The following is a 14,193-nucleotide window of genomic DNA, read 5'->3' as shown; positions in this document are numbered from 1 at the left end:
GTTAATAAATTTTCCTACCCAGAGACTCAAAAATCCCTCTGTCAAGCTATTTACAACCTCCATGGGCATTCCTGAGTTTGTGGTATTTAGACTTGCTTGCCTCTCTGCTTTTTCCCCAGGCAGCCTCTGCTCACCACCATAAACCTCACAACATGCATAATCAATCAGGCAGCCTGTCACAGTTGCTCAGTCCAGACACTGAGCAAGCACCTTGGGTGAAGAAAGCTCCGTAGAGGGCACTGAGTAAAAATTATCAACTGGATGGTTCATGAGTCTATAGGAAAAAAAAAAAAAAAAAAAGGAGAGATCACTAGGAATCATCCTGGGTTCACCAAGCACAAGTCCAGCCCAAACAACCTCCTTTCTCCAGGCTGATCGGTTGTCTAGACTGGTGGATATGGTGTGTGCTATGAACGTCGCATGTGTGGATTCCAGCAAGGCCTTTTGTAAAGACTTTGATGTAATCCTCGGGGACAAGATGGAAAACTGTGGATTAGACAGTAATAGAGTTAGATGGATTAGCAGGCAGAGTGCAAAGTGAGCCAACGATGGGGGGGAAGGAGCCAGGAGAGCTAATGTAATCTTGGACGATATCAATCGAAGCACAGAGCCCAGAAGAGGGGAGATCGCGGCGTGTGCCTCTGTGCTTGGCAGTGGCCAGACCACATCTGGAGCATCGCATTTCATCCTGGGAGCCATAGCTGAGCGAGGACGTTGACAAATGGGATGGCATTTGGAGCCGGGGGGCGGGGATGCCCCAGGGCCTACACGCTACGCCACGTGAGCAGTGGTTGAGGGAGCTGGGGACCTGAAACCTGGAAGAGAGAACATCTAAGTGGATCCTGACAGCTGTTTTCAAATATTTAAAGGTCTGCTGTGGAAGACAGAGCGGAAATATCGGATGCAGTGTCAGAAACACAGCACTTGACTGCAAGGTGGATTTCGGTTTGGTCCGTAGCACGTCGACAAGAAGGGCGCAACTCTGAGCCGTGAAAGGGGGTTTTCTGCGCTTGGCCACCTGCATGGGTTTCCTTCCCTGGAGCAAGACCGGAATGTGGGGCTTGGTCTGTGTACCCTCTTCATTTCTCTTGCTCACCAAAAACACACCAAGCCCTGTGCCAAGCCTGGAGGAGGATAGACGGACACAGGGGTGCCTAGGACATTGGCCTTGCCCTCCAGGGCTTACGTTTGAGTCGGAGAGATAAACACAGAAACAGCTACTGTTCACACAAGGATTTCCCTGCAGTTTAGCAGGAGGAGCCTTCCTGTTCGGCTGCTAACTCGCTGTGTGACTGGGGCAGATTATAGTACTTCTCTGTGCTGCAGGTGGGTCCTAGGTGGATCCTAGGGCTGGTCTTCTGCCTTTGCAGCGGGCGCTAAGCAGCTGGGAAATTTGTGTAAAAAGGCAGGCTTCTGCCCCACCGATGCAGTGGTTCCGGGGTGGCCAGGTGATTCCAATGCTGGGGGCGCACGGATCACTGACAAATACTGGCGGAATTAGGAAATAACGTGGCCCCTAGAAGAAGCGTCAGTTTTCTGCTGAGAGTTGGGCTGGAAGGGAGTCCAACCAGTAGGAGGCCGTGGCCCTGAGCAGAGGAGGAAGGAACGCCAGCCAGCCTTAGGGCAGTGAGAACCGGCACACAAGGACGGTTCTCAGTGGAGACACAGAAGTGGCAAGTCTCGCCGTGTGGGACAAAGGGGGAGACACGTTCAGACGACTCTCCGGGATAAAGCTTTATATTTGTTTCGCAGATAGACTGCCCTTGAGGCTTGGGATGGTGAGTGGCCACGGTCTCTGGACTGTAGCTTCTGACCACTGGCCTGGCAGCCTGAGGATGTGCTGGGCCTGGTGTGCAGAGGGCGGTCCCTGCTCTTAAGCAACCTGGAAGAGGGACAGGTGCGTGTCCTGCTCCCCCACCCCCAGGAACCCAGAAATGGAGGCCCCTGGGGGAAAGGATTCTAGCCGCTAGGTGCTTGCCCATGGCAGATCCAGTGGTCTCCTCCCCCCTCCACTGCCCTTCTCCCTCTCTCCCCTCCGTGCCTTCTTCCCCTTCCTCCTCCAGGCAGCAGGGCCAGGGAAATAATGAGGTTGCCCAACTGGCGGTGCACGCGCCATCAGGGTGTAGAATGAAGACGGATGACTGTAGCTAAGAGACAATTTGAAAAGGGATAAATACAGGCAACAAGTTATTCACCACAGCAATTTGTAAAGAGCGTTAAAAACCTGCAGATGGGTTGTTTCACATCATCTCCTTTTCCATTTGCAGGCTGACAGGCCCGTGTAAACGACAGTGATGGATGGCTTTGGGCCGGGCCCCTTAATCTACAGCTCTGCCATTGATTAGTTTGGCTCGTGCCGCACCCCGGGGTGGTGGACGTGACCCGTCTCCTAGAATCGAGGGCCTGGGCAGGGCAGTTGGACTTGGAGGGGACTCCATGGGGGAGAAGGCAGAGAGGCTGACGAGAGGAGTGGGGGGTGTGGGTGGGGAGCAGGGAGGCCCCCAAGGGCTTGGCCCTGGAGACCTGGAGGTTGGCAGAGAGCAGCCGGAGGTTTCTGGGGTGTTCAGTGGATTGGAGGCAGAGGTAGGGGGTGAGAGAACAAGCAGAGGTCGGGAACCTGGAGTCCAGTCCTCCAGGCCAGCCTCCATCAGAGGCTGGGTCCCCTCACGGCCTCATCGCACTGCCTGGTACTGACTGGTGATGAGCAGAGCTCTTTCGTGAAGTGCTCTTGGACTCTGTATCCCAAGTGCCTAACGAAGTGCCTCTCTACGAATGAATCGGCAGGTAGCGTTTCCCTCTGTTATAAGTGGGAGGCTGGAGATCCCACGGATGAGGGGTCGTAGTCGGCTCGGGTGGTGAAGGGTAGGCTGATCCCAGGCTGAGTTAGGATGTCCAAAGCGAACAGAGTGTAGGCAGAAGGCCCCTCGAGATGGCAGGGAGGCAGGAAGGGCACAGGCAGGCCTGCTGCTGTGGAGGGGATCAAAAGATTACAAGGCATCAAAGACTACAAATTTAGGGCAAGGTGAGAATGCGCGATTCCCCGCAGTGCCTAAGAAATTAGGGAAAGAAGAGAGATTTGGGGAAGGGCTGTGGCGCTCTATTGGAAAAAGCATTAGGGCAGGATTTGGGGGGGCTTTGGTCTTGCCTCTGCTCCCATATGACTCACCGTAGGGTGCGGGGCAATGGCGGGAGCCTCCCTGGGCTTCTGCATTCCGAAATTAAAAAGAGAGGTGCGGAAAAGAGAAGCAGCTCCTACCTGTAGTGTGTTTTGCCACGGGCAGAAGTGTTGTCGCGATCGCGGTCCCTTTTGATCCTCTTAATAACCCAGAGAGAGGCAGGAAGGCAAGCTTTGTTGTCCTCGTTTTAAAGCGGAACGAATTGAGGCTCAGAGAGGTTAAGTCACTTGGCCAAGGTCACACAGCTTACAAGCGTGAGCTCAGATTCAAGTCTCTGCCCCAGCTACACCGCATGGCTCCGTGGCATGTGGGACTTGGGCACTTTAGAGAGAAGCAGGCCTACTGAAGGGCACATCAGTCAGGTTGTAAACAAACCCTCGTCCAATTTTGAAGCTTTAGAGCAAAATATGCTTTTCTAAAAACTGGGCAATCCTTGCCTGCTGGTCCAGGAGTCTGAGAGCCCCTGAGATCGCTCAGTTTTGCTGGAAGGATGATGAGAATACATATCAGGACTGGTTTCCTTAGAAACTGGCTGACCTCAGAATGAGGTGGCAAGTTCTGGGGGCTGGCATCCTTCCTAACTGCTCCGGATCCAAAGCCTCACCATCCATGCGAGTCTGGTTCAGGGCCCACCTCCTCCCTGAAGGCCTCCTTGATAACCACACCACAAGGAGGACTCTGTCTGCTGGGTGCTCAGGGTGCGTGATCATATATTGCCTTTGTATCGCCAGTTTGGGGGGGGGAATCTGCTGAGGAAATGGGGTTACCTTGTGGTTCTGTCGGAGAGAGCTGAAATCAAAGACCTTCTATAGTCCCCTGCCCTCCCCCAGGTGATGACCCCCCCTGCCGAGTGAGTCAGAATTAAGGAGTTGAGACCTATCTGGGCAGCTAAGTACCTGTCTGTCCTCGGACTGGCCACTTTGCTGGACGTGGGTCTATGGTTCTTGCCTGTAAATTCAGACGCGACGGTGATAGAGAAAGATGGCCCAGGTCAGGGCCTCCCAGCCCTGGCCATCCATCAGAACGCTTGTGGGACTTCTGAAATCACAGAAATCTGGGCCTGCTTTCAGCCCTACTGAATCAAAATCTCGGGGGAAGTGGCCCAGGCATCCGGACTTTTTCTTCCCAAGCTTCCCAGCTGATTGTGATGTCCAGCCAGGACTGGGAAACAATGACCTTCGCGGAAGATGGTAACGGCTGTCATGACCAGAGGCCTCACTGTATGCCAGGCACTGTGCTAAGCCCTGTGCTTACCTTACCACATTTAACCGACTACAACTTGGCTACTCCGTTCGGTCCCCTAGGAAAAAGACTCCGAGGCAGGGATTAGTGCCCAGGAGGCTTTCTGGGGAGCACTCCCAGAGAACAACACCTGTAAGGCAGTGAGGGAAGAAGGATGGGGCAGGAGAAGAGGGTGACTGTGACGTACCTACAGTAAGACCCGAGCCACCCCCGGTGCTGAGGCCGAGATGGTCCTTCAGAGTTTTCTCGAGCGTAGGGAAGGGGGTTGTCCCTCTGTACCCCACATGGGCGAGTCTTTGGTTGCAGACTGCCTCTGGGGAAGGTGCCTAACCTTGGCGGGGGACAGCTCCTCTCTGCCAAGGACGTTCCTGGCGAGGGACTCAGGCGCGGCCGTGAGCAGGCAGTGTCCAGGCGGCGGGAGGGACTGAAGGCCTGGTTCTGGCGGATGGAGTCTGGGCCGCCTCTGCTATCCTACAGCACCCATTTATGCGAGCAGAGACTCAGAGGTTGACTTGTCTGAGGCCACGGTCTTGGTGTGGGATCCTAGGTCAAGTCCAGATCACACAGTCTTTCCACATGGCTCAAAGCTACACAGTTACATTTAAAATATTTGCATAAGATGTGGAACCTTAGCTCCATATCCCCGTCTCCCACCCAAACGCATGAACACACACACACACACACACACACACACACACACACACAGAAAGAGCATTTACCATGTTTGCCATCAAATGATTATTCGTTTACATTTTTCAGAGTAACGTGCTTTACCGTTCGGGCAATTGTCAGGCCAAAGTTAGGTCCTAACGACCCCACTGGAAGCCAACAGTTCCTTTGTCCCCACCTGTCTCTTTCTTCCAGGGACCCCCTCCCCGTGCCCCGGTCTGAGGGGCAGCCACACCAGGCCGGTCGGGTTGGCAGCTAACTCAGGTGCCCTGATGTGGCTCTCGATGGCAGCTGCCCGGCACCCTGGTTCCTCCTTTGCCAGCAGGCCCGACTTGGCTGGGTCTCAGCCCAAGATGGCGGGGACGGAGGCGGCGCTGTGTGCTCCCACTTGGTTCCAGGCCCCAGAAGGCAGAATGGGAAAGGCAGCAGCTGTGAGCAGAGGGAGTCGTCAGCCTGTGTGGTGCAGAAACACCGAAATAGACGCAGTGGCGGGGGCAAGGGAGGAGGAGGAAGTCTGAACGCTCACCTTGGGGACAGCCAGCTCCCAGGGGGCCCGAAGGGGGAAGAGTTGGATTGCGGAGGGTACAGACGGGTGAGGAGCCCCTCTGTCCAGGGGAGCCCTGTTGGGACCCTCAAAAGCCCGAATACCTGTGCCCTGTCTGGTCACCTATTTACTTTCTCTCCATTTACTCACTTACCCCTCACGGACGCACTCCTGCGTCCCTTCAGATGCAGGGTTCGTGAGCACGGGGTCCAGTCTGTTTTAATGTCCCAGGCCTCCTCATCACTCAGCACAGTGTCTGGCCTGCAGCCCTGAATAAGTGTTTGTTGAATGAGTGACTCTCCTCCTTTACGTGTGCCTTTTCATGTATCAATCTCATATTCGTGCATTCTCCGTAAAGCGTTGGAGTCTTTTAAAGGCGTAAAGAGAGCTCCCAAAGGCATGTAGAATGTGAATGTTGGCTTCTGGTGGTCATCACCTAGTTGTGGAGTCAAGAGTCCACCCACGAGGAAGTCAGGGGTTGAAACGAATGATCTGGACAGCCTGGGAGTCAGGGCAAGGGAGAGAATGCCAGGGGCTGGCCTGGCCTGGGGACTTCTCCCTCAGGAAGCCGCACTCTGCAGCAGGGAGGATTTGCGTAGAGTGAGGGGCAGGGAGTAAAGGGGAGTCAGGGATGAGTGAGAGAGGAGGTAGACCAGGGGAGAGGAGCAGTGGGGGCAGGATGAGAGCCATAAGGGGGGGCATGTGCTGTCCTCGCTGGCCTTCTGGAACGGATGACAGTGCCTTGACCTCTGTAGCCTGCAAGCTTGACGTTCTAGCCTCCGCTTGCGGGCAGGCTAGGAATGGGCGTGTCCCCCGGGCTCACCAGCTGCCAATCGTCACACTTTGGACCCTGACATTTTCCCAGGATCGCTTTCTGGCGACCTCAGAAGGCAACTTTGGACCAGATAAAAATGACCTCCTCCCAAAGTGGAAAAGAAACCAGCTGGTCCCTCAGATCCCACCTCTGTCCTGGCCCATCAGACACGCTCCACCCTTCATGTTCACACAGCCTCTATTAATCGGGCCCTATGAGAGCCGGCTCTGACGCAGCCGCGTCGTGGAGCCCCCAGACCTCTAAGGATCCTCTAGCCCCACGCCTGAGGGACCCTACCTCTCACGCAGGAGGCCCCCGCTAGAACTCACCTGTGTCTAAGCCATTCCCAAGGCACAAGTGAATCCTGACACTGCTCAGGTGAGGGACTCAGGGGTTCACATCCTTGTCCCCTCCCTGTTCCCATCTCGCCCACCTTCTCAGGAGGAGGGAGCCCTTCTCGGGTCACAGGGAAGAGGGTGGGGGACCCAGACCCTTTTGCCCCCCTCTATTCAGGGGCCCTCAGAAAAGGGCAGCTTCCTCCATTGGCTTCTGGGGAAGTGACTGCTCTTCCTTAGTAAACAGGAGAAGCAACCAGAAAGGAGCTTGTATCCCAAGCTCTCAGGTACAGCTTTGCAAAGGACTGGCCCTATCCCTGGGCCCGTCTCGGCCTTGCCAGGATGATGCATGGACGAGGTGGCCCAGCAAAGGAGGAAGCCTGAAATTCCCAGAGCCTGTGGGAATCCCAGGGTCTGTGGAAGCCCCTCTCAGGGCAGGGGTGGGGGTCTGTCACTCTCTCTCTGCCACAGCCACCCTGCCCCACTGCCATTTCTCTTCCCCCAACCCCACCCGCTGGCTGAGACAGCAGTTTCTACCTAGGGCTGAGGTCATCTGGCCACCAGAGGGGGGTCAGCATCATTGCCATTGCCTGTGTGGGTTCCTTTGACAGGAAGTCTTGCCATTGGGGCACCCACCCCAGAGCATCGCCTGGACCCTTAGCCCGAGGGGAGAGGCAGAGAATTTCATCCCCAGGGGAAAGGCCACCCTTGGCGGGAGGGGAGGGAAGGGGCAAGGTTTCCGGGACATGCCATTCCGAGCGGCTTTCGCGGTTTTGAAGGTCACTTTTTTTCCCCTTCCACGAAAGAATTTAATTAGGCTTCCATAAAGCAGTTAGATTTAGGAGCGGAACATTTTTAGCTCCCCTGCTAGGAGTGCTCATGAATATTAAAGACTGGGGAAGGAGGCAAGAGACAGGAGCTGGGCCAGCTCATACCCCTACCTGGCTCCCTGGGGACTGCGATGAGGCACGTGGGTGCAGGATAAAGGGCAGCTGTCTTCCTTTGCAGCGGGGGCTGGGCGGGAGGGGGGGGGGTTGTCGCTAAGAGTTGTCACTAAGAGTTGAAGTCATCACTTCTCCCACTCAGGCAGGACCCGGGACGGAGTGTCCCGTGGTGCCATGCATGCCGTGAGGGGGTTCCAGGCTGCAGCACAGGGTGGGAGCCCCAGGAACTGCCCCTGAGGCCCCACTCCAGGCCACCTGCCATTGCTCTGATGCTCCTGGGTGGCCCTCAGAGGGTTTTCCTGCCAAGGTCAGCCCCCTCTCCAAATGGGGCACAGCTGGGTCACGTCGGAGAGCAGGGGTCGATCAAGTCCTAGACTCTAGAGAGGGACACAGAGGTGGACTGGATTGCCCTGCAGGGCTTTGCAGGGGAGCGAGGGGACAAGACAGGCTCCCGGAGCTGTACGAATGAGCAAGCGGACGGGCCCCAACGCGCTGTAGACAATGGGTAGATTCTTAGCTCCGAGGAATACGGGCGAGCAGGGATGGTGGATGGAAAATCGCGCTGATGTGCGTCTCTGGGCACCGCCAGGTCCGGCTCTTCCGTCAACCCGAGGAGCCCCCTCCTCCAGCTCTGCTGTTGATCCCAACCACACCCTGTCTTCTAGTACCTTCCGACAGTGTGCTGTGCTTTCCAGGCAAGTTCATTTCCGTCGTCCCGCAGGAGCCCCACTCACAGGACCCCCGAGAAAGGCCTAGAGCGGGGGCTCCTGTCTCCCTCCGTTTCACAGATGCGGACCCTGAGTTCTCATGAATACCATCCCTGGCCTACTCTGATTCCAACCCTTGCCTGGAGGTCGCAGAGCTGATAAATAGCAGGGCGGCCCCGCACAGTTTGACCTCAGCCGTCACCGTTCTGCTCACGGTCAAGGTTAAGGTCTTGGAGATAGGGCTCTGGGCTGCGTCAGGAGGAATTCGGGGGTGGTATTCCATTTCCTCTATGTCTCAGCCTGCTCAGGGTGCCGTAACAAAGTACTACACGTGGGTGACTTCAAAAACAAACATTTGCTTCTAACAGTTCTGGGAGCTAGAAGTCCGAGATCAAGGTGCTGGCAGATTCAGTTCCTCGTGAGAGCCCACTTCTTGGTTTTCAGACTGACACTTCCTTGCTGTGTCCTTACCTGGCACAGAGGGAGGGGTGGGGAGAGGGGGAGCTCTGACCTTTGCTTATAAGGACACAGATCCCCTCATGAGAGCTCCACCCCTGTGACTCATCTAAAACTAATCACCTCGCAAATGCCCCGCCTCCAAATACTATCACACTGGGAGGTTAGGGCTTCGACATAGACAGGTTGGGGGTACACAATCCCTATTAGAGTCCCACCTGTTGGCTAGCGCCCACACCTTGTTATAGACAGAGCTGAAGGCAAAAACTAGGTTCAAAGCGGGGCAGACCGTAATCAGCCTGATTCATACACCCATCAAACTTCATTTACTCAGCAATCCCTGAGCACCCAGTAGGGGACAGGCACTGTACCCAGCACCGTTAGATGGCAGGAAGACAAAGAGGCTAAGTGATGTGGAACAGAAGCGTAGAGCACCTGTGAGCCTGGGGAAGAGGAAAGCTTCCTGAAGGGGCCGCCGTCTGGTTCTTGGTTTTGGGTGCGCAAAGGCCAGGCCCAGCACGGGCAGGTGAGGCAACAGGACAGGAAGGGAAGGGAAGGGGAGGGGAGGGGAAGGGAGGGAAGGGAAGGAGGCAGCTCATTTCTGGGCTCAGAGCTGGAGCTGTCTCCCCAGGCAGCTGCCTCCCCATCCTGGTCTTGGTCATCTGCCCATAGATACCCTCCCAGTCCCCAACCTGACACAGTGTGGCAAGAGCCAATGGCTGGAGCACTGGTCCAGGGGCTTAGAGAGCCATAAAAAAGACCGTGGGCTTGCTGGCTGCCATTCGTTATTCCGGCTCTTCGAAAGCTGAGGGCAGGAGGTCAGCTCTCCTTCTGCTGAGGCATGGGCTGGACCCTCAGAGTCGCTGAGCTGGCCAGGGCCTTGTGGCCCACGCACCGGCTGCAGCTCAGTGTGGCGTGGGAATCGTCCAATGAGTTCTATGGGTTTTGTTTTCGTTTCTGTTTCTATTGCGAAATTGAGGCCTCGCCAAGGTCTTGGGATGCCAGAGCCTACTCTATGCTACTCTTGGTGTCACTGCTGGTCTTGAGCCGGGATTCTTAACCTCTCTGGGCATGTTGTCTCTTAATGACAGGATGATGACAAGAGCCCCCCGGCGACACCTGCTTCCAAGCGCACGAAGGTGTTCTGCAGAGTCTCAGTATCATGATGCCAAAGTCCGGGCTGTCCTTGCTCCCGGGGCAGCCCTGCCATTCGGGCTCGGGAGCACAGGGACGGTCAAAGCTCCACCCAGGTCTGTGCTGAGGGTCATCTCTGTCCTCTGCATGCTCTGTGACCCCGCTAGGGAGGAGGCTTGCCCTTCAGGGTTTCTTTCTGCTCCCATGCCTGGTGTGGGGATGGGCAGGGTCTACATCCGCCTTCGACATCCCTCTGGGTGGCAGGGGAAGACGCCCACAGCTTGGGTTTGCAGACAGCACACACCTCCAAAGCCCAGAGAGCCCCCCCGGTCTGCCCGGAAAGCTTCCTGCCTGTCCCCCTGCCCCACAGTTCAGCCCCTCTGCCCTCCTCTCGCTCCTGTTCACCAGCCGGGCTCCCTGGCCACCCATCCGTCTTGCCTATCGGAAAGCCCCCGGCACGCGCTCCCAGACTTGTCAGCTTGAAATTAAAGACTTGCTCCACGGAGCTGGGTCCTCTCCAGAGACGCTGCACTTTGATTATCCCCTCGGAAGGAGCGGCTGATTTGGTTTCTGCTGTGGTGCTCCCGGAGTGGTGACGCGGCATCGGGCGGGCAAGGGAGGAGGCAAGGGAGAGGGGAGAAGGGTGGAGAAGCTTGTGTCTCCGGAGGAGAGCACCTTGCAGAGCCGAGGGGCCTGAAGACGGCTGCTGGACTCGCCCTGCAGGGAAACTGGTGTTTCCATGGCCATTGCACCAGCTCGGATGGGATGCAGGATACGCGCCAGGGTGTGTGATGAGGCTCCTTCGGATGGACCAGCCGGAGGGTCCCAAGGAAAGAGGAGGCGCTTGGTGCCCGCGAATCTGCCAAGGGGCCAGCCTCCCTTCTTTGCCCCGATCTTGCCTGTATTTGAGAAGTTTCTCTATAGAGAGAAAGCAGCTCAGTCAGGAGCCATCCCGTCTCCCCAGAGTCGGGCCCACAGCCCCACGATGGAGGGCCTCGCTTTGCAGTGCAATGTAAAGAGAGGTGGCCGGAGGGGGCACTTCAGGTGCCTGCAAGTGCTTCTGTCTATGTGAGGCACGCAAGTGCCAACGGGGACCCCCCCTGCACCTGAAGATCTGTGACACTGCCCTGGACCCTGGCTGCACATCCTATAAAGGTAGTGCTCTCTCCCAAGACTTCTAAGAATTTTCCAGAGGTGGGGCACCTGCGTGGCTCAGTTGGTTGAGCGTCCAGCTTTGGCTTAGGTCATGATCTCACGGTTTGTGGGTTCGAGCCCCAGCTTGGCAGCTGACAGCTCAGAGCCTGGAGTCTGCTTCGGATTCTGCGTCTCCCACTTTCTCTCTGCCCCTCCCCTGCTTGTGCGCGCGCGCTCTCTCGCTCTCTCTCAAAAATAAATAAATAAATACATAAACAAACATAAAAACAAAGAATTTCCAGAGGTGAGTCCGAGTCCCCCTGAGTACCTCAGAACTCAGGTTTCTGCTGAATTCGCTAGGTTTGTGGCTGTGTCTCCTGCGTCACATGCACTGTCCCAGTTCTGTGGTTTCTACTCATGCGGGATGCAGTTCCTGCCTTCCAGTTCTACCCCAAGATCCCTCACACAAGGCCTTCACACCTGCGTGAGACTTGACTGAGGTGTGGGGAGACGGGAAAAGATGTTCGGGGTGGGGGGCGGTCAGCACCTGTCGAAAGGTAGGGGAAGTTAGGACATCTAAAAGCAAGAGAGACCGAAAGAATTGTATCCAATTGGTATAAATGACTTTTAAAACATTTGAACAGCTTATTGAAGCATACTTAACACACAAGGAACACATATTTAACATGTTCAGTGGGTAAGGTTTTGAAATTATCGCCACAGTGAAGTTAGTAAGCAAGTCCCCCACCTTGAGGTCCCTCCCCCGACCCCGTGCCCTGGGCAACCACTGGTCTGCTTCCTGTCACTCTGGATTGGTTTTCATTTCCTAGAGTTTTATATAAATGGAATCGTGTCGTATGTACTCTTTTTGAGACAGAGAGGTTTTATATCCCAGAAACGCAAACAGCTTCGTGTTGAATATTTGACATATTTATTCTTAAAACAGGCTTTGCCCACTCCACACCACTGGGCTATTGTATTTTCTGCTGCCCCGGAATTGTGTCTCAATTTTAATGCAGAACTGTTCAGCCGTCTTTTTGTTTCCTTGACTTGTGTTAATCCATATCCTTGGAGACTTATCAAGGTAATTTCCTGAACAAAAGAGACGTCCCTCCCTAAGATCAATTCAGGTACCAGCTGTTAGGATAAATTTTTCTATCCTCTTATGCCTTGAGTGTGTGTGTGTGTATGTGTGTGTGTGTGTGTGTGTGTGTGTGTGTGTGTGCATGTGCATTTGGGAGGAGAAACGTAGGTAGAGCAGAGGGGGACTATCTTTTTTTTTTTTTTTTTAAACGCTGATGCCTCCCTTTACCGGACACCAGGCTAACAGTTTTCCAACATGATCGAATTTAGTCCTCTCTGCAAATACATGACATGGGAAGAACACCCTTGAACAGACTGGAAACTGAGGTCCGAAGAGGCTAAACAAATTGTCCACGGACAAAAGCAGAGCTAAGCCCCAAGTCTCTTGGACTCCAAGCTTGGGGCTCACTTCTCTGCACTGGGTGCAGTGATGAGGAGGTTAACTCTGTGCCGTCACAAGCCCAGGGGGGATAGCTGCCTGGTGGCCTGTGTTGACAAAGACAACCTGCTGAGCCTGGGCTCAGCGGCAAGACTGGCACAATTGATTGGGGATGTCTGTGGGTCTGGGGGTGCTGTCTGCATGCCATCTTGCTTTATATCATGCTTCTTTGGTCCTTCCTGTAATGCAAAATTGAGTTATTCTTCAGCAACAGGTGATTCAAAGCACTGATCTCCGGAGGAGCAGCCACAGGGTGTCCCTCGTCAGTTGACCCTCTTTGATGGCTTCTCTCCAGCAGGGTCTCTTTTCTGCTCATGGTCCCCACATTTGAGTTGCCGTCCAGGGGCTGCTGCTGTGAGAGTTCTCCTTGCATTCTCTCCCCAGCCCTTCCTCTGTAGGAACCCAGGCCCCCCCCAAGACTGCCATCTTGTTTTCTTCCAAGCATCACAATTCCCTGGCCAGGCGGCCAGGGCTCAGGGCCATGCCCGGTCAGGACAGCGCTCAGAACTCGAGTTGAGTGCTTTGCTTCGCCTCCCTCTCTCACCCCACTTTTGATTTCCTCTTTTGTCTCCACTGCCTTTCTTAGTCTCAACATCGCCATCTCTCATCTGGACAACAGAAGTTGCTTCCACTCTTGCCTCCGGACAGCCCATTCTTCCCAAGGCACCCCGAAGGATCCCTCTAAGGGGCCCATGGGATCATGCCGCTTGTCCCATCTCCACCCCTTGGTGGCTTCTATCCTGCTAAGTTTACTCTAACTCCTTCCCGTGGAGGCCTCCGAGGGGCCCTTCCTCCCTCTCTCATCTTGCACTGTTCTGTCCACTGGGGCGGCACCGGCCTTCTCTGCGTGGGATGTGACCACGCCAAATGCAAGTTTGCTTAGGGCCTTTGCACCTGCTTGAAGGCCACCTCCTTGGAGAAGACTTCCCTAACCACCTCTCCAAGTCATGCTTCCTGTGGTTATGACCGCTTACCCTCATCTCCTTCAGAGTGCTTATCACAAGGTGCTAAGGTGCCAGATCTAAGCTCCATGGGAACGGGGGAGGGGGAGGCGTCTATCTTTCTTTGTTCCCACTTCAGTCTAGAACGACCCCAGGCACACAGAGAGCACCAGATATCTGTAGAAAAACATGAATCCCAAGCACTTTATTATGAGCATACATTTTACTATAAGCCTCCTCCAGTCGTTTACTAAATTGGAGGGGAATCGGAATAACAAATAGAAAAGGCAGGAATATCTAGGCCACCTCGGGGAAGACACTTTGCCACTTGGACTTCAGTGTCTTCACTTGCAAAAGGGCCTGCGTTATGTCCTGCCCACCCCCACGGGGCCAAAGGGGCCGGTGACAGGGCACAGGAGGCACCATACCCAGGGCCGATCACCTTTAGGCATCTCAGGAATTTGCCTGGGCTTGAGGGGCAGTGACGACACGCTGTGCTCCGTCTCAAGTGCTGCCGCTTTGGGAGTCTGAGGTGCCTGTGTCTCTCCCTGTCCGGGGCCAGAACCAGAGACGGG

Source organism: Puma concolor, chromosome D1 (genome assembly GCF_028749965.1).
Source record: "Puma concolor isolate L17-30 chromosome D1, mPumCon1.1.hap2, whole genome shotgun sequence".
In the NCBI taxonomy this organism is placed as follows: domain Eukaryota; kingdom Metazoa; phylum Chordata; class Mammalia; order Carnivora; family Felidae; genus Puma; species Puma concolor.
Note: the sequence above shows the minus strand (reverse complement) of the source record.